The 8,730-nt window shown below is 41.8% G+C and overlaps 1 pseudogene; it reads left to right on the top strand.

Moving 5' to 3' along the window:
* Positions 1–4,672, top strand: part of LOC144222035 (uncharacterized) — a 137,372-nt pseudogene extending 132,700 nt beyond the window's left edge.
* Positions 4,673–8,730: the final 4,058 nt, after the last annotated feature.

The raw sequence follows: 8,730 nt of genomic DNA, 5'->3' as shown, positions 1-8,730 counted from the left end.
CCTGCATTTGTCAAAATCTGTAGAACTGTACACTAAAAAGTGCAAATTTTACTTTTTTTAAAGCATATACTAACTAAAACTGGTAGTAAACAGGCACTGTTTACTTGGGCAACGTAGACAAATGCAGTCTCAAAAAAACAAGGATTTATGAGTCTAAGAAGACGCAAATTAAAATTATTTCAATAAGCTTTCAAACTTTCAGTTTTAGTTTTGCTAGTTTTATAATCTGTTTTGTAACACTTTCTGTCTTTTTACACACATCTTTTCCTTTAGAAGATCGCAAGCCACTGACTACAAGTATCTAAAATTTCATCACATGTGGTGCTACAGTGGTGGAAGGAGGTAATTCTCCTGGGTTCAGCGTTATTTAATTTTACATAATAGTTGAACAATGAACACTTGAGGACCTACCACACACTGTGAGTTGCTCAATTATTCAAAATTTGATATCTCAGTTTTCATTCACTAGCATTTCATTATCTCGTTCAGAAGAATAGAGAGTGCTGAACTGTTTTCAATTCATACCTGGACCCCAGGGTCCAATTTGTTCTCAACAAGGAAACTAGAAGACTCTATAAAAACCTGCTTTGCTCCGTTTTTTGTTTCTATTCTTGCTAGGACCTGCACCCCCACTTTACACAACCCTCAGAATGCAAATGGTGTATGTCCTCTTTGTAAAAAACAAGGAATTCATAATTTTCCATACAATAGATAATATATAAGCACAGACCAGATGATAATGACCAGAGGAAGTTGTCATATGCATATTCTAGACCTCCAATGCTAAACATCTTGATGCCAAGACCCCCACAGCTCCTAGAAATAATGCCTGGGGGGTGTCTGGGTGGCTGGGTCAGTTGAGTGTCCAACTTTGGCTCAGGTCAAAATCTCACAGTTCATGGGTTCAAGCCTCACATGGGGCTCTGTGCTGGCTGTGCAGAGCCTGCATGGGGTTCTCTCTGCCCCTCCCCCACTTGTGTCTGAGTGCTTTCTCTCTTTCTCTCTCAAAAGAAATAAGTACAGTTGAAAGAAGAAAGAAAGAAAGAAAGAAAGAAAGAAAGAAAGAAAGAAAGAAAGAAAGAAAGAAAGAAAGAAATTATACCTGGGTCCTCATCTTAGTCTTAACTGGTTCCTGGATGGCTGAGAGGACACATACGCCAGGCCAAGAACCTCAATAAAAACCTCCAGAAGCCAGGCAAAGAGGAAACTACCTCCTTTCCTTTCTGAATCTCCCAGACACTGCCTGTACTTGTACTCTCTCTATACTTTAAATAAAGTCTGCTTTCAGGGCGCCTGGGTAGCTCAGTCGGTTAAGCGTCTGACTCTTGGCTTCCGCTCAGGTCATGATTTCGTGAGTCATGAGTTTAAGCTCTGCATCAGGCTCTGTGCAGACAATGCAGAGCCTGCTTGGGATTCTCTCTCTCCCTCTCTCTCTCTCTCTGCTCCTCCCCTGCTTGTGCTCTCTCAAAACAAATAAATAAATAAACTTAAAAAAAACTAAACTCTACTTTCACCTCCTGTTGGCTTGTGCTTGATTTGTACCCTGCACACAGTTAGGGACCCTCTGGGGCCGGCAGATCCCCTGCCCTGCGTCTGCAGACCTGGCCTGTTGACATCAAACCCGCTGGTAGGTCTTAGACTAGTTTGTTCCTCAGTATTCCAGTCTACAAGGATTTGTAAAATCGTTCTTCATGGAATTTTGAAAGCTCCATAAAACTCACAAATTATGTATGTGTGAGGAGGGAAAAGAGGCAGAAATCCAGATTCCCAACACTTGCTTTAAGTGTGGTAGCTGTACATTAATCTATATTGCATATTATTATTCTATGTGAGAAACAGGCTACTGGTGAGAGGTTTTTGAAAGCCAGCGGTCTAGATGTTCCTTTCCACCTCTATGATTCCTATTGCAAATATTTCATAATCACATAAGTGTGCAGCTCCACTCAGATACATCATTTAGACACCAAATGGGAACAAAACAAAATGTTCCTATAGTCTTCCCTCCCAAATAAAAGAGTAAGAAATAACTGTGTTGGAAAATCACAAACCATAATCTTGGAACTTCTCTTCTCAGGTTATGTACTAAGATGCCTGGTAGAGGAAAGTATGTATTGAATTACCAGGGGCCTCTTCAACACAAATAAGAGCCTCCTATGCATTCTGGTACTCTCCTCACACAGGCTGGGCAGGTAATCAGGAAAAACACTGCTGACAGAAACTTAAATTAAGTGAGCCATTTTGCACAGATTTGCATTCTAGCAAAGGTGAGCTTACAAAGTGCATCTCGGTTCAGAATACTTACAAGCATTCCAATGTTTAATACTTTCCGAACTGGAACAAAGAAGTCAGGGAAAGGTCAGCATAGTCAGTGCATATGAAAAGAATCTGGCAAAAGTCTGCCTGTAGAATGGAGCAATTTCCCCCATGTCCTGTGGTCAATATTCAGATAGAGTACACAGTCTGTAGAGATTTGTCACTTGCCATGTCACTTTCTCAAAATAAAATCTATTGGCCAGCAAAGAAGGTAAGTAACATGGTGCAAAAACAAAACCAAACAAAACAACAAACCCTATTAAATAGGGTTCAACTCTTGGCTGTGCTACCAAATAACTATATGTCTCAGGCAAGTAATTTTCTGTCTCAGGCCACAGTTCCCTCATCCACAGAGTGAGAGGGTATAAATAATTAATTTCCATATTCCTTCTCATTCCTGGCAACATTCTACAATCCAAGGAAGAAGGGCCCAACTGTATGCTCCTAGTCTCTCCATCTAGCTACCTCCAAACAAATACAGTATTTGTCCAGAATCAAAGTCTGATTATACAATAATCTTTTTTATGTGTTACATACCCTATTGCTCCCAGCCGCTTGCTGCCTAAGGGAAACCCCCTCACTGTGGGCACAACCACAAATCACATTCTATGCTCTCATTACAATTCAGAGCCAATTATACAGAAGTGTTTGATGACTAGCCAACCCCATCTTTGCTCAATATTTCCAAAACCTGCCACAGGAAAGAGAAATGTATGGTTGGTACTTCAAAAAGATCTGTATGTAATACAAATCTCCAGGGATTTTGCTCAGATATCACTAAGCTCCGGCCCACCTCAGTGTGATTTTTAAGGGCAGAGAAACCTTCAGCAATCTTTTTTTAAAAATAAAATTTAATGTTTACTCTTTTTGGAGAGACAGAGTGCGAGCTGAGGAGGGACAGAGAGAGTGGGAGACACAGAATCCGAAGCAGGCTCCAGGCTCTGAGCTGTCGGCACAGAGCCCTACATGGGGCTTGAACTCACAAACCGCGAGATCGTGACTTGAGCGCAAGTTGGACGCCTAACCAACTGAGCCACCCAGGCACTCCTCCTTCAGAAATCTTAAAGGTGCCAATCACCTTGGTCAATTCTTCACAAATGATGTTTTCACCTATTTTCAATTGCCTCAATTTTCCATAAAATTTGGGTGATAGAAAAGGTAGAACACACTAACTTAGGCAACATACTATTCTGCTTTGTGGGATAGTAGTGTTTTTTCCTTAGAAAACAAACAAAAAAAGTTACACATGGGGGAAGGAGCGTTCGGCAAATTCTAAATGTGTTGGAAACATTGAGGGCATTCAGAAATGTTGTTAGATCTGACATACAGCTCAGTGCTAAGAAGAACAAAAGCCAATAAGTTGGACCTCGTGACCAAGTCAAGAGGCACTAAAATGCACAAGAGAGACTGCGAGACTCTGCCTACCTTGGTGAGATTACTTTCCACACCAAGGCAACATGTGCTGCCAGCAGCAGAGGCTGTCAGTATAGCTTCCAATTTTAGGAGAGGCTAGTCACCCATACAGTTATCTTCAGTGGGGTGATAAGGCAAACACTCTAGTTTTTAAATCCCTTCCTTTGATTTGAGGGTGCTGGAATATTATTTACTTATGATAAAGGTTAGATTGTGTATCATGGAGACTTTATACAATCAGCTCATTGATAGAATTACTACTAAGCTACACATATGGTTCATCGCAGAATTAGTAAAATGTTTGAGGCTATGGAAAACTACTCATAAAACTCAAAATTTGCTCTGAATTTAGCTTTTGAGCCTCTGTTTTCAGTTGTAGGGTGGGGGGTTCTGAGTTGCTACTGGTTGATCGTGTGTAGTAAGTATCAGGATCCATCCCCTGGAATAATGACGGGGAAGATATAGGGTGGAAATTGGTAATCATTCTGAGAATGGGTTGAACGGGAATACATGTATGCCTAGCACCAAGATGATCAGGTCCCTACATTTTTATAACTCATTTTTAACTGGATTCTTTAGAGGCAATTGTGACCCTAAATCGCCTATAGTCCCAAGAACTTGCCAGAGAGGAGCGTTACATATTACAGAGACCCTCAAAAGGGATACATCCAAACTAACTTCAATCTTTCCTTCTCTCTCCCAGAAAGATGTAGGAAGAGTGGCCCAGAGAAATTTGAACATAGCTGACTTCAATGGGAATCAGCTGATCAGAAGAAATCAGTCTTGGAAACCATTCTATCCATTGAGATATGCTGGACGATGGGGAGTAGACTCTGAGAGGATAGAACAGACACGGATGCAGGGTATGGGGAGAAGCCTAATTCCACAAGCAGAACTCACTAACATGGGAGTTAAAAATGCAGATGGCATCCAAGGCCCACAGTGATCAGGAAGAGGGAAAGTAAGATTAGGCGATGGAGTATTCTGCCTGGGGCGAGGCCAGCTACAGTTAAGGGGAATTCAAGGATAGATAGTTGTTAGCTATAGCCAGTAACCCGGCATACTTAGACAAACAAGGGAAATTTCTTTCTGGCCTAGAACATCCCAGTCACTGCGATAGGCTTAGGAAAAGACTTGAGTCCCAGAGAACATCAAGCAGAAGAGCAAAGCGTAAGTATAGTTCTAGGGTCAACAGACATTTTTCTACGAAGAGCAGACAGTAAACACTTTAGATTTGGAGGGACATGCAGTTTCTGTTGAAACTACTCAACTCTGCTTTCGTGACACAAAAGCAATCATAGACAATACACAAGTGGATGGCATAGTTGTGTGACAAAAATCTTTACTGACAGAGCAGACTGAACCGTGTCCTAGAGGGTCTTGAAAGTGTGTGGTAGATTAAACAACAGGAATTTACAATTAAGAGAATAAGGATCTGATCATCCAAACCGGAGAATGATGGGTATAGCTGAATCCTGGCAACAAGGCCCAGTTATCGTAGCTGTGGTGTGAGATCAAGACTGGAACAGCAACACGGGCAGCATAGTAGGGCCAGAATGGTGGCCTGTAGCTACAAAAAACCCTTCCATCCTGGGGTCAGATGGGTTCGAGCTTGAGGCAATGCTGTACCCGCAGTTTCGCAAAGCCAGGAATCACAGCCGTTGGGAGGGAGGAAGCAAGCAATGCATACCAGAGAATGTCTGCCAGGAAGAGCTGCAGATAGCTGTCTGAATTCTTCAGTTGGCCTTTGTCCAGATTTTGGATTCTGCCTAGGGTCAGTAGAGCCACATATATATTTGCCCCTTACAAAAGCACAGTGTAAGGGATACTGGAATACTTAGGAATATGGATTCTAAACCCTTTGATCTACTTTTTTTAGAACGGTGCTGTGCTGTCAAATGAGGATAATACTAATCCCTGAGACCATCCTTTCTCAGGGTGCTCTTCTGAGAATTCAGGGAAATCATGGTTGCAAACATTCTTTGTAAACCATGAAGCGCTTGCTCTCCATAGCCTGGTTATGATGATGAAATTTATAAGCAATGCTCTAGTTTGGTCATGAATTGCTCTCATCTCTATACCCTTCTTAAATAACAGATACCTAATCACTTACAAAGCAAAATGGTGTAAGGCAATTAGACAAGAGGTAGTTTCATACACTTGTCTGAAAGGCTAAGCTGCCCCACGTAACTAATCCAATCTCTTGGCCAATCCAAGCTAAAGGAGTAGAAGGGTCCCACCCAGTATTTTACTAGTTAGTCAGTCTGTCACTTTCCTGGTATCTTTTTAAGTGTGTAGCAATAGCATAGGTGAAGCAATAAATAATGTAGCACAGGTAAAATTAATTGATAAAGGAAAATCAAACTGAGGAAAAAATTTCACCTACACACAGGATAGCAAAGAAATTCTAACCAACAGAGAGCTTTCTTCCCAGGGGCTAGCCATTCTATGCATCCAAATTAAACTTTGTCCTAAACTTAAGTTTGGAGAAGAGTTGTCTGTATTTCCCGTCTGATATCAATCTCATGACAAGGGAGCAGCCCTTCTTTCATCCTAAGCTTGCCACGGAGGCAAATGGGAGACTGTGGTCAGCGGCGATGTAATGTTAAAACCTTCTCTACTGTTCTGCCAGCACCCGGCATGGCAGAAATCCTGAGAAATAACTGTTTCTGTATCTCCTCCTTGGCACCAATCCCCACTTCCTCAGGCTGTTGAGGAAGGTGTGGAAACACAGAGCGGGTGATTTCTGCCTTGGGTGGCCAGCTCTCTCCAGGACCTGAGTAACTGTAAAAGCAGGCTGAGACTAGCGACTAGCGAATTAAAGCCATCCATCAGGCTCCTTGCACCACACTGATCGGCTGCTTCTGCTGACACCAGTGAGAACGGAGCTCCCACAAGGGGGATGGAAATGCAAGAATTGGCCATTTCAAATTAGGAACCACTTCAGGAAACAGACCGCTACAGAGAAGAACCATTATTCTACCACAGTTTGAAGCCACACTCAGGCTTTACCTAGAAACACAGCCCCATTTGTCAGGGAATGCATTGCTTGCCTGTGAGGTTAGAGGGGAAAAAAAATCCTGAGAGCTTTTCATGTTCTAGGGAAACATGAAAGAACTAAACAGGCCATCTTTGTTACCTCCCAGTACTAAGCAGGCCAGCTTTAATTACCAAAAGCAGCTATCTTGTCTCCATACTTGCTGTGCTGTTTAATCTATAGTCCCAGGTGTCCCAGCCTCTCTATTCGTCAGCCAGCTCTACTTTTATGGAGAGGCAAAAGATATCACTGCGAGCCAGCTTGTGATCTCTCTATTTCCCAATTCAGTCGGGCTCTGCACATTTATTATTTCATTATAAGGAGAATCACAAATGATAATCCTGGGAAATGAATGAACACAGAGCACTGTGGATGCTTAGCCACAATGCATTGCCTCGCAAGTCCTGGTTTTGCCCCAACTAGTACATGGAATCTGATACATCTTCCCATCCGGCAGGAAGAGAAGGGATTATGCCTTTCCTCCCAGATGCTATATCAGTTGCCCTTGCACTTCTGCACTTCTCTACTTGTCTGAATTCCAGGAAAGCTGCATCTCCAATATGCTTGGGACCGTGAACTCCTTCCTATGGAGAGACACCATACCTACTCCACACCGCCACTCCATTCAAACCGATTTCCGAAGGTACTTGTAGCAAAAGAAAATATAAGAAGCACAAATAAACAGACTATGGTAAACAAACAGATCTCACACTGCGCCCCTGCTAATGACCTACTAGGACACTGCTTTGTTGCCTTCTTCATTCATTCACAAAAATTCACCGGGCAATTCCTCTGTGCGCTTTGTGTCACCCCCTGTGCTAGATGCTGGAAGATACAATAGAATGGAGGAGAAGGACAAGTAAATCGATGTTTCAACTGTGTACTAAGTGCCCCAACAGAGATAAGCACAGACTGCTGTGGGAACACAGAGGACAGAGACATGCAGAAAGAGCGCATCAGTGAGCAAGCAAGCACTGACTTGGCAGAAAGTACAGGTTGGAGACACTAAATACCAGGTTTTCCTGCTTCAGAATTCAATGAAGGCCAGCACTGGCAGAAATTATGCTATGCATAAGCATTCATTTCAGGCTGCTACATTTCTGCATAAGTTTTATAGCTTACATGAGACTTTTCCAATAGAACTGTCTCCAAATATAAGAATAATCTCTATCTGCACTGTCCAAGATGGTAGCCACTGGCGCCATATGCATATTCAAGCACTTGAAATATGGCTAGTGCCAATGAGGAACTGAATTTCTAATTTGTTTGTAATTTTAATTAATTTAAAGGTAAACATAAATTGTCACACATGGCGACTGGTTACCATATTACACAGCACGGGTCTAGATGGTGTGCGTGTTAAGATGGAGTAAGTAAAGAGTGGGTGGATTCTCCGTAGGCAATTATCCTGGTCATTAGAAGAGCTATAGCTGAACAACTCTTTTCATGTCTTATTGCCACTTCCCAATTTAGGGCCCTCATCATGTTACACTTAAACTTTCTGATTTAATGGGATTATCATTTTGTGAACACTGTCTTCTTCCTCGACAATCCATCATATCATTATTACTTTCTAAAGTGGGAAGTTATATTAAAAAATAAAAGACTATTGAAAGGTTATGAATGGGTAAATGGAATGATCAAAGTCCAAAATCTTGATTATGTAAAAATCTTCTTAATCAGCTTCAATTTACTTTTTAAACTTTATTTCCCATTACACCACTCATGCATCCTAGCCTCAAACCTAATGGGATCTCTCACCATATTTCAAATATGCCCACCATTTTACTGTTCTTATATATTTGTTTAAGTTGTCTACTTCTGCTCGGATGTTCTTTATCATCTCTGACTTTTGAAATTCTCCAGGCCAAGCATAAATGCCAGCTGCTCCAATTAGGCCTTCCCAGGTTTGCCTTATCCAGCTGAAATTGATTTCTTATTAATCTGCATTATACATCTGATAGGAA

Source organism: Crocuta crocuta, unplaced genomic scaffold (genome assembly GCF_008692635.1).
Source record: "Crocuta crocuta isolate KB4526 unplaced genomic scaffold, BGI_CrCroc_1.0 scaffold784, whole genome shotgun sequence".
In the NCBI taxonomy this organism is placed as follows: domain Eukaryota; kingdom Metazoa; phylum Chordata; class Mammalia; order Carnivora; family Hyaenidae; genus Crocuta; species Crocuta crocuta.
The sequence above is the reverse complement of the archived record's forward strand: the minus strand, read 5'-3'. Positions and strand labels throughout refer to the sequence as shown.